This window comes from Diaphorina citri, unplaced genomic scaffold, assembly GCF_000475195.1.
Source record: "Diaphorina citri unplaced genomic scaffold, Diaci psyllid genome assembly version 1.1 scaffold29, whole genome shotgun sequence".
NCBI lineage: Eukaryota > Metazoa > Arthropoda > Insecta > Hemiptera > Psyllidae > Diaphorina > Diaphorina citri.
Genome location: NW_007377467.1, coordinates 321,288 through 332,657, shown reverse-complemented (window position 1 = coordinate 332,657; position 11,370 = coordinate 321,288). Strand labels below are relative to the sequence as shown.

Here is an 11,370-nt window from a genome sequence, read left to right as displayed (position 1 = left end):
GCAATTTTTGCGTCACTATTCCAGGTCATCTGTTCGCATTTTAAATATCAAACATATTTTCAATCAAAAACTCCAAGAGATCGGTAATTCCTTCGATTTCAAATCAAGGTTCATAGCTACGTTCAGAATTCTCCAATTGATGTTTTGTATGACAAATCTAAGCAATCGTAAAAAAAAACCAACAGGCGTTATTGAGTTCACTCACGTCTCTCATAGGATGTTATGAAACTCCTGGACTTTACTTGGGTCGGTTTTTTCTTCAAATTGGTTAGGTATCTAAATATTCTATTAGAAGCGAATCTGCGAGAAGACGATACATACTAGTTATTAGTACCAAACCCCGTTTGTGGAATTACTAACCAATCTTACTCCTGGAGTGATAAGATCGCTAGATTGATTTTTTTCAGGCGGTCATAGGTCCAAATCTCAGTCAAGACAAGGAATCCCATCTTCTATTATTTGATAATTTGCCCCCAATAATAGTACCTCACTGCGCGGATAAAGGGCCTCATCCTCATTAGTCTTTTTCGAGCAAAATTAATTATTTTTCCTGCCTACAGCAGTCTACGTACGAGTAAGTACCTACTCAAGTTCAGAGAGCTTGAAGTTTATTTTTTCATAGACTAGTAACATCGGTAGTGTTAATATTAGATTATAAATTATAATTATTATTGATATACAACTCTTACAAGTTGTTTCACCCATGCTTCGCCACGGTTTAGAATAATAGGTAGGTATGTATAAAAAATAAAAAAAAGGAAAAATTTGTCAATGTACCGTCAGTAGATGCAGGTTCCACACTTGGCTTAGCCTTGACACCTGAGAAAAATATCCCAATAACATTTCTAAAGGCTGAGGAAAACCTCCAATTTTATTTCTAAATTTGACCATCAACATTGAAACCTTTAGGGTTGATTTATTAGCAAAGTCATAAATAAACTGAATATATGAAATTGCCAACACTATTTACCTTCATTATGATATTAATATCCTACATACATGTTCAAATGATTTAGTGATGCCTTTAGAACCTCGAAAAACCGGTAAAGATGCTACTTACTAATTAAGTGAGAGCTTGGTAAAAAAAGTTGAGATAGTCAGGCGATTCCTTGTAGTCATTTATCAACAAATTCATCAAGCGCTGGTTTAGTTAACCACCTTGACATCAGGATTAGTCGATGAATTTTAGATAAGTCTTACAAAAGGGGAAAAAACCGTTGAATGAAAATGTCGTTGCAGTTTCTTTCATGTTAATCTTACATAATAATGACCAACAACTTTGTCTTGGTAATAAAATTCTAGGAAGGCAAGAACTAAGTGGGGAAAATAACCCACTCAAGTTTTTTGGTATATTATTCATTAGGATACTCAGACATTTCTTTGAAAGAACTTTATGTTATGCTAAAAACTGATTATCATTTTATGAAGATGAAAAAAATATCGCCCAACGTGGGGCTCGAACCCACGACCCCGAGATTAAGAGTCTCGTGCTCTACCGACTGAGCTAGCCGGGCTTGATAACAATATTCATTTATATTCTATGTTTTAATTTATGTTCTCTCTCGAACATTGGATGAAGTAAACTATGTATTATTGTTGAGGCAATTCATAAGGGAGTAGAATCTCTCATAATGAAATTTGAACTTCACGTGGTATTTATCTGATTGATTCCCAATAGGGATGTAGGCCAGTCCAAAGGTTGTTTTTAATAACTCAGGTGAGGATCTTAAAAACCAATATTATTAGAAAGGATCATGAAAGTTTTTTTTTATAATTAATTATAAATTGAATTTAGATACCCATAGGTAGGTACCAATAGTTGACCAAATGGTAGTTTTTCTTATAGCACCAGGAATTTGTCACACCGGGTATAAAACGTGTTAAGCGTCGTAATGAATTAGTGATCAATATAAACTATTACTTCTCTTTCAAGGTTGGCACCCACTAATTGCCCTAAAAGTCTAAAAATACTGAACCTGATCAGTAGTCTGTACTTATACAGACTAAATGGCAAATGTATGCAAAAAGACATACGTCACAAGCATGTAGCAAAATATATGAGTACAGCAGACAGGCAAATTCAATGCAAATGATGCTGAGAGAACAGGCATTGACCTTTTTAATTGTCACTTAAATGAAATTCGACGGTTGTTTGACTGAGGTGGTAGTTTCAATACCTTTGCAAAATATTTATTTATTTATTTATTTGTCACAGTCTGATTTTCTACATAAATAAAGTAAGTAGGGCAGGTAGGTCTTTTATGTATTTTGAATTATTTTTTATTTTTTACTTTTGTTTTTGTTACTTGTTCTTTTTGTATTCTTGTTGATGTAATATTGTATTATTGGGTTTTGTGACCCGTCAAATAAATAAATTAAATTAAAATTAAATTAAATCGCAAACTGCATCGCCTATGATAATGACATTGATTCTGTAATAACTGAAACCATAAATGTTTTTATATTCGTACGGGTGAAATTGCGTTACCCTGCGGGCGAAACTGCGTGTTGATTTAATCGTATAATCGTAAGGTGATACCTTTTAAACTAGGACAAGTTAAGGTATTATATTACAAATTGCGTTACCCTGCGGGCGAAACTGCGTGTTGATTTAATCGTATAATCGTAAGGTGATACCTTTTAAACTAGGACAAGTTAAGGTTAAGGTATTATATTATGTAGGTATTAATCTATTTATTATTATCGTTGCGCTGCGCCTTTGGTAGCTACTCATTCACAAGGTTGATGGAACCTCGAAATTTATAGGTACAGAGCATGGAACTTTATTGACGTGACGTGGTTGGTTATCAAACCGGACCTCCTGTCTAATTAGTGTGAGGCTGAGCGCAAACCGAACTTCAGCGCCGAAATAAATTTGACTCCGCCGGGAATCAAACCCGGGACCTCCGGTGTGCAATCCTAGTGTGATACCCACTCTGCTATCACGAAGATTGCTTGATATTGAAAAGCAAACAATAAATCTCTAGAAATATTGTACATGGTCGTGTTTCTAAATTTTCTCACTAGAACCTCAAGCATAGCAAAATTATTTTCTTGTCTTCTAGGTTTACGTCTTTTTCCTTCACGCTCCTATTTCCTTATTTCTTAACATGTTCAATTTCTGTGTGCCTAATCGTAGCACGAATCTAGTATTCTTCTCAGAACGCGTAATACTTACCTACCTATAGGTACATCACGCAAACATTACGAAGTCATGTGCTTATCTGGGATTCTGGACTCGAAATATAAATAAAGATAGGTAAGTATATATCATACGAACTTTAAATATTTATAGTAGGTACACACACTCAGACACTCATAATTTATTGTGTTGTAGATATATACATAATTTTATGTAGGTACCTAGTTATTACATTATACTATGCAACTTGGTATTGTAAGTAGCTGTAATAAGTTTATTTTTTCATAGACTAGTAACATCGGTAGTGTTAATATTAGATTATAAATTATAATTATTGACACACAACTCACACAAGTTGTTTCACCCATGCTTCGCCACGGTTTAGAATAATATAAAAAATAAAAAAAAGGAAAAATTTGTCTATGTACCGTCAGTAGATGCAGGTTCCACACTTGGCTTAGCCTTGACACCTGAGAAAAATATCCCAATAATATTTCTAAAGGCTGAGGAAAACCTCCAATTTTATTTCTAAATTTGACCATCAACATTGAAACCTTTAGGGTTAATTTATTAGCAAAGTCATAAATAAACTGAACTATGAAATCGCCAACACCATTTACCTTCATTATGATATATTAATATCCTACATACACGTTAAAATAATTTAGTGGTGCCTTTAGAACCTCGAAAAACCGGTAAAGATGCTACCTACTAATTAAGTGAATTTAAAATTAATAGAGATCTTAGAGCCACTTTAATACCTAATGGTTACAGTTTTATTACAAGTGCCTCCTGTACTGAATCTTCTTTAAGGAATACCTAATATGCATGTAATGTAGATCGAAGGTGCACAATGTAACCTACCCATAGGCCATAGGCTCTAAAACAAAAGACCAAAACAGTAGTACATTACTGTTTTATTTATTTTTTCTTTGTCAAATGGTATTGAAATATTTCATTGAAGAAGTTCCTCCCAACCATGATAAGAAGATTTGAAGTAATCCCAGAGGCTCGCCCCTGGTACTGGTAACTTATCAACTTATAATTAGCGTAAAGTCTTACAACTTGAGCCTCTATTACTTAACCCAACGATGTAGGTGTTTTTGGAAGATTTCAGGCTACAATGTAAAGAGGTTTCCGAATCTTAATGTGGAAAACTCCTTGCATCGTTGCCAGAGATCTCTAAGAACCGCTGAATCTTCTTCAGCAGAAGATTTATGTGTTGGTCGCGGTCCAGAATCCCACATATTGCAACTACATTTATCCTTCCAGTTTGTATAGTTACTTCTTCAAAACAAATAAAATTATATATAATGAGACCTAAATAACCAATTTGCTGCAATTGTGAAGGTACTGCAGTTAACCTGGAGGTGGAAGTAGCAAGAACTTCGACCGTCATGGAAATCGAACCCGGAAGTTCCGGCGTTCCAGAATGGTGTAATTCTGCTGGGACCTCCAGTCTGAAACCATCGAGTGTTACCACTGGACCAGGGGGATTGCTTCGATACCTATTAGATTGATCTCTCCATCTTAATAGCTTGTTTATGATAGCAATTATAACTTTACCCACATTTTTTCAAGGATGTAAAAAAAGAGTATGATATTTGTTTATAAAGTAGGAAAATAATAATAAAATTATTAGCAAGAAATCAATTTGGAGGTGTTAAAATCAAAATAAATGTAGTAGTAACTAAAAAGGAAAATCTACCCCCAAAATACCCAATTCTGCAGAACCTTATTTTAGTCAAATTCAATAATTCTTTCTAGTCCATTTTTACTTTCCTTGCTCTATAGGAGGGAAAGTAATAAAATCGGCTGAAATTTTCGAAGGTCAGTTTTTTGATAGTACCTCTACATGTAGGTAGGTATTTTTAGATCAAATCATACACCAAGGAACCCAAGACGTCAGCTACTTGGGACTTGATGACCGACAAGTAGGTATAACGAATAAGTGTTATATCAGACATCAATGAGTATGAGTCCAAATCTAACTCCAATCTGTAGAACAATTCTTACGTCTGTAGTTGACGATTACTTTCACTACAACAGAACCTAATTCAGAGTGCAAGGATGGGATTGAGTTCAGCCCAAATCAGAAATTAATTGGTCCAAATAAGCGAGTAATGTTTCGCCCACAGACTAAATGGCAAATGTATGCAAAAAGACATACGTCACAAGCATGTAGCAAAATATATGAGTACAGCAGACAGGCAAATTCAATTAACCTTCTCTCACGTGTCCTTGATTGAAATAAATCAATAAATAAAAAATAAATAATAATTTTGGGGACTTTGGAGGGAAAAATAGATGGAAGAAAAACAAGGGGGAGACTAAGAAGGAAATGGATGGATGACATCAAGGAGTGGGCAAAAATCAAAACATATGGAGAGTGTAAGAAAATGGCAGAGGATCGAAAAGCATGGAAAAATGTCATAAAGAATATATTATAAGCAACCTTCGGCATCGAAGACGCCACATTGATGATGACGAAATAATAATTATTAAAAAATATCGCCCAACGTGGGGCTCGAACCCACGACCCCGAGATTAAGAGTCTCGTGCTCTACCGACTGAGCTAGCCGGGCTTGTTGACTTCCTCAAAGAATTGACGTATTATAAACAGTTTGCTTTTTCTCACTGACATCGAGTTATTGAATTTCTGAATCTTCAATTCTTGAAACAACGATAAGAATGACTCGCTATAGGTACTTCCTACCTACAGCTTCTTATTAGAAGCATTGGAGCCTCATTTAGCTATTATAGCTGGGCTGCATTTTCTTCATCGAGTTTGTAAGTAAATACTGGTAGGTACTTTGTTTCCTACTTCAAGAAAACTCGAGTGTAAATTATTGTGGTGATCATCACACAGCGGAATTCTACTGAATTGCCTCCACCATGCTTTAATGAAGATGAGGTTTCTGATTTGAAAGATAAACCAACCAGAATGACCAAGAATCTTCATAGTACCTACTTACCTACGTATTAGTATGGTAATAATAAAATTAATTATAAGGTTGATATAATAACGTGGGTAGTCTGCTAATTTTGATAATGCGTTTGAATTAGTTTGTCAACTCAAGAGTATGAAAAGTTCCTGAATTATAAACACCATGCACATTCCATCAGAGGGTTTGACTGACGTGACGCTCCTCAAAATTGTTCAAAGCATTTTATTAGCAATTCAAAGCATTTTATTAGGTATTATTAGTATTTTTTTTAAAAAGACTTGGGATAAAAATATACCTAGGTACGTACATATTATACGTATTTACATACGATTAAGACAGATACGGCATAGTTAGTTACCTATACAGAATATTCAATGTCAAAGGTGCTACAAACATGAATTACTGCACGATTCGCGCTGTAGACTCCCAAATTAACAAATCACCCCACAATTACTACCATACCACCAAATTAGGAACTCATTAATATTGTCAAAAATTATAATGTTTATAAATGACTGTGATTTTTTTACAAATAACCATTTATTTTGCCTTTTTCTCCTCAATAATCCACAATGGAATGACGCAATCGATTTTTCAAACTAAATTCAAGATAATGAAGGTTAATGACGGATTAAATTGATTGTAGAAACACCTGTACTTCTTCAATGTTATTATAACATGTGTACACAATTTTCCAATATTAGAAAAGTTAGTAGATTCATAGCCATTCTATAGAATTAAAAAATTTGTTTATTTGACCAATGTTTCTTCAAAAGATGCCATCAATTTCCACGAGATGATGAGATTAATTGATAACCATTTATTTTGCCTTTTTCTCCTCAATAATCCACAATGGAATGACGCAATCGATTTTTCAAACTAAATTCAAGATAATGAAGGATAATGACGGATTAAATTGATTGTAGAAACACCTGTAGTTCTTCAATGTTATTATAACATGTGTACACAATTTTCAAATATTAGAAAAGTTAGTAGATTCATAGCCATTCTATAGAATTTAAAATTTGTTTATTTGACCAATGTTTCTTCAAAAGATGCCATCAATTTCCACGAGATGATGAGATTAATTATTAACGTCGAAGTGACGTGACTTATATAAGTCGAAGGCTATTATGGACTACCTACCTTGAGAAAAATTAGTGTAGGTAGGTAAGTTATAGGTGTAATACAATTTGCAAGTTTTCAAGCGTGTGTCATTGACGTCGAAGTGACGTGACTTATATAAGTCGAAGGCTATTATGGACTACCTACCTTGAGAAAAATTAGTGTAGGTAGGTAAGTTAGTAAGTTATAGGTGTAATATAATTTGCAAGTTTTCAAGCGTGTGTCTTGTTTGTTGTTTGGCCAACATAATTAGGTAATGTATCAAGGCAATAGATAGGTATTGCATGTAACAACAATAGCAAGATTATCTTCTGACATGAAAGCCCTAAATCATCTAGATTAGTGAAGTTTGAGTATAAATTATTTATTTTTATTTAAAAAGCTCAAAAAGAAAGAACCTCACTGTTTTATAGGTATACTAGCAAGACGTATTATGTAGCCATCTGAAGTACCTATTTGTTAGTCGCAATTTACTACTCTACACAGTTTAAAGAAGACATTTTAATTTTCTCACTATCTTGCAGCCTTCGTTTGACTAGTAATTCTTCAACCTGCATAGATAATAGTTACCTATGGTATGACAACCACTGATTGTCGTAATAATTGTTATGAATCTTGGGTCGCAATTTACTACTCTACACAGTTTAAAGAAGACATTTTAATTTTCTCACTATCTTGCAGCCTTCGTTTGACTAGTAATTCTTCAAGCTGCATAGATAATAGTTACCTTTGGTATGACAACCACTGATTGTCGTAATAATTGTTATGAATCTTGTGATTCTAACACGTAGAAAAGATTGCTTTATCCACAGTAAATCACACTAGGGGGACATAATAAAAGGATTAGGATTCACAGAGGTTTCTCTAGAAATAAAACCGACAGAACGGTTGATGGACACCAAAATGCCAAATAAATACTGTAATACCGTGAAAATGAATGAAACTTCTTAGCAGAAAGAATCTTCAAGGTATATTTAAAATTGGTAATTTGGTAAGAAGGTTCAAGTTTATGTTTCCAAGAGGTAACAGATAAATTTTATGAGTCCCCATGACATTTTCCTACTTTGTATCAGCTAGGGCACTAAAATGTAAGTTGGTACAGCGCCCAGTTACCCACTCAGCCATCAAATTCATTGGTGGAAAATTAATCTCATATTAGATGTATTTATTTATTCGATGTATTTTGATATGAAAAAGGGAGCTATAACTTTAACCAATCTTACTCCTGGAGTGATAAGATCGCTAGATTGATTTTTTTCAGGCGGTCATAGGTCCAAATCTCAGTCAAGACAAGGAATTCTATCTTCTATGTTCTATTATTTGATAATTTGCCCCCAATAATAGTACCTCACTTCGCGGATAAACAGCCTCATTAGTCTTTTTCGAGCAAAATTAATTATTTTTCCTGCCTACAGCAGTCTACGTACGAGTAAGTACCTATTCAAGTTCAGAGAGCTTGGACTGAATTGCCTCCACCATGCTTTAATGAAGATGAGGTTTCTGATTTGAAAGATAAACCAACCAGAATGACCAAGAATCTTCATAGTATAAGTAGGCTTACCTACGTATTAGTATGGTAATAATAAAATTAATTATAAGGTTGATATAATAACGTGGGTAGTCTGCTAATTTTGATAATGCGTTTGAATTAGTTTGTCAACTCAAGAGTATGAAAAGTTCCTGAATTATAAACACCATGCACTATTAGTATGGTAATAATAAAATTAATTATAAGGTTGATATAATAACGTGGGTAGTCTGCTAATTTTGATAATGCGTTTGAATTAGTTGTCAACTCAAGAGTATGAAAAGTTCCTGAATTCTGAATTATAAACACCATGCAGATTCCATCAGAGGGTTTGACTGACGTGACGCTCCTCAAAATTGTTCAAAGCATTTTATTAGCAATTCAAAGCATTTTATTAGGTATTATTAGTATTTTTTTTAAAAAGACTTGGGATAAAAATATACCTAGGTACGTACATATTATACGTATTTACATACGATTAAGACAGATACGGCATAGTTAGTTACCTATACAGAATATTCAATGTCAAAGGTGCTACAAACATGAATTACTGCACGATTCGCGCTGTAGACTCCCAAATTAACAAATCACCCCACAATTACTACCATACCACCAAATTAGGAACTCATTAATATTGTCAAAAATTATAATGTTTATAAATGACTGTGATTTTTTTACAAATAACCATTTGCATAGTTAGTTACCTATACAGAATATTCAATGTCAAAGGTGCTACAAACATGAATTACTGCACGATTCGCGCTGTAGACTCCCATCACAGTGTTTCTCATGGAAGAGGGAGAGAAGTAAGACTGACACAGCTGGTTCAAAAACTGGCCAAGTGTCAGGCCAGTGAAACATATTCACAGTGTTTCTCGTGGAAGAGGGAGAGAAGTGAGGCCTGGGCCTTGGGACAACTCAGTGATCAGACTTGGCCTTAATGTATGATATCACTACATTCATGGGCTGACTTTTTGAGGAGGATGAGGTCAGGAACTTGGCCTTATTTTTACAGGGAATGTTTTTGGTGGGGTTATTGAGTTCACTCACGTCTCTCATAGGATGTTATGAAACTCCTGGACTTTACTTGGGTCGGTTTTTTCTTCAAATTGGTTAGGTACCTATCTAAATATTCTATTAGAAAACTGAATTGCCTCCACCATGCTTTAATGAAGATGAGGTTTCTGATTTGAAAGATAAACCAACCAGAATGACCAAGAATCTTCATAGTACCTAACAGACTAAATGGCAAATGTATGCAAAAAGACATACGTCACAAGCATGTAGCAAAATATATGAGTACAGCAGACAGGCAAATTCAATTAACCTTCTCTCACGTGTCCTTGATTGAAATAAATCAATAAATAAAAAATAAATAATAATTTTGGGGACTTTGGAGGGAAAAATAGATGGAAGAAAAACAAGGGGGAGACTAAGAAGGAAATGGATGGATGACATCAAGGAGTGGGCAAAAATCAAAACATATGGAGAGTGTAAGAAAATGGCAGAGGATCGAAAAGCATGGAAAAATGTCATAAAGAATAAAGGAGTGGGCAAAAATCAAAACATATGGAGAGTGTAAGAAAATGGCAGAGGATCGAAAAGCATGGAAAAATGTCATAAAGAATATATTATAAGCAACCTTCGGCATCGAAGACGCCACATTGATGATGACGAAATAATAATTATTGCAGATCTAAAACGTCAACGAAGTCTGTTTGCATCGAGCTATTATTCCGAAGGAAAACCACTGGCTGTGAATGTAAACTGTCTACTTACTAGAAGATAATTATGACCAAGTGACCCATCAGACAATAAACGTGGGGCTCGAACCCACGACCCCGAGATTAAGAGTCTCGTGCTCTACCGACTGAGCTAGCCGGGCTTGTTGACTTCCTCAAAGAACTGACGTATTATAAACAGTTTGCTTTTTCTCACTGACATCGAGTTATTGAATTTCTGAAAACGTGGGGCTCGAACCCACGACCCCGAGATTAAGAGTCTCGTGCTCTACCGACTGAGCTAGCCGGGCTTGTTGACTTCCTCAAAGAATTGACGTATTATAAACAGTTTGCTTTTTCTCACTGACATCGAGTTATTGAATTTCTGAATCTTCAATTCTTGAAACAACGATAAGAATGACTCGCTATAGGTACTTCCTACCTACAGCTTCTTATTAGAAGCATTGGAGCCTCATTTAGCTATTATAGCTGGGCTGCATTTTCTTCATCGAGTTTGTAAGTAAATACTGGTAGGTACTTTGTTTCCTACTTCAAGAAAACTCGAGTGTAAATTATTGTGGTGATCATCACACAGCGGAATTCTACTGAATTGCCTCCACCATGCTTTAATGAAGATGAGGTTTCTGATTTGAAAGATAAACCAACCAGAATGACCAAGAATCTTCATAGTACCTACTTACCTACGTATTAGTATGGTAATAATAAAATTAATTATAAGGTTGATATAATAACGTGGGTAGTCTGCTAATTTTGATAATGCGTTTGAATTAGTTTGTCAACTCAAGAGTATGAAAAGTTCCTGAATTATAAACACCATGCACATTCCATCAGAGGGTTTGACTGACGTGACGCTCCTCAAAATTGTTCAAAGCATTTTATTAGCAA

The 11,370-nt window shown here is 34.7% G+C and overlaps 4 non-coding genes across 4 annotated transcripts; all 4 read right to left on the bottom strand.

Annotated features, from left to right (window-relative positions):
• Positions 1-1,441: 1,441 nt before the first annotated feature.
• Trnak-cuu lies at positions 1,442-1,514 on the bottom strand. The gene has a single exon. It is a non-coding gene; the product is annotated as a tRNA-Lys (tRNA).
• Positions 1,515-5,654: 4,140 nt separating this feature from the next.
• Trnak-cuu lies at positions 5,655-5,727 on the bottom strand. Its single transcript has one exon. It is a non-coding gene; the product is annotated as a tRNA-Lys (tRNA).
• A 4,828-nt stretch (positions 5,728-10,555) lies between these two features.
• On the bottom strand, positions 10,556-10,628 carry Trnak-cuu. The gene has a single exon. It is a non-coding gene; the product is annotated as a tRNA-Lys (tRNA).
• Positions 10,629-10,703: 75 nt separating this feature from the next.
• Trnak-cuu lies at positions 10,704-10,775 on the bottom strand. Its single transcript has one exon. It is a non-coding gene; the product is annotated as a tRNA-Lys (tRNA).
• Positions 10,776-11,370: the final 595 nt, after the last annotated feature.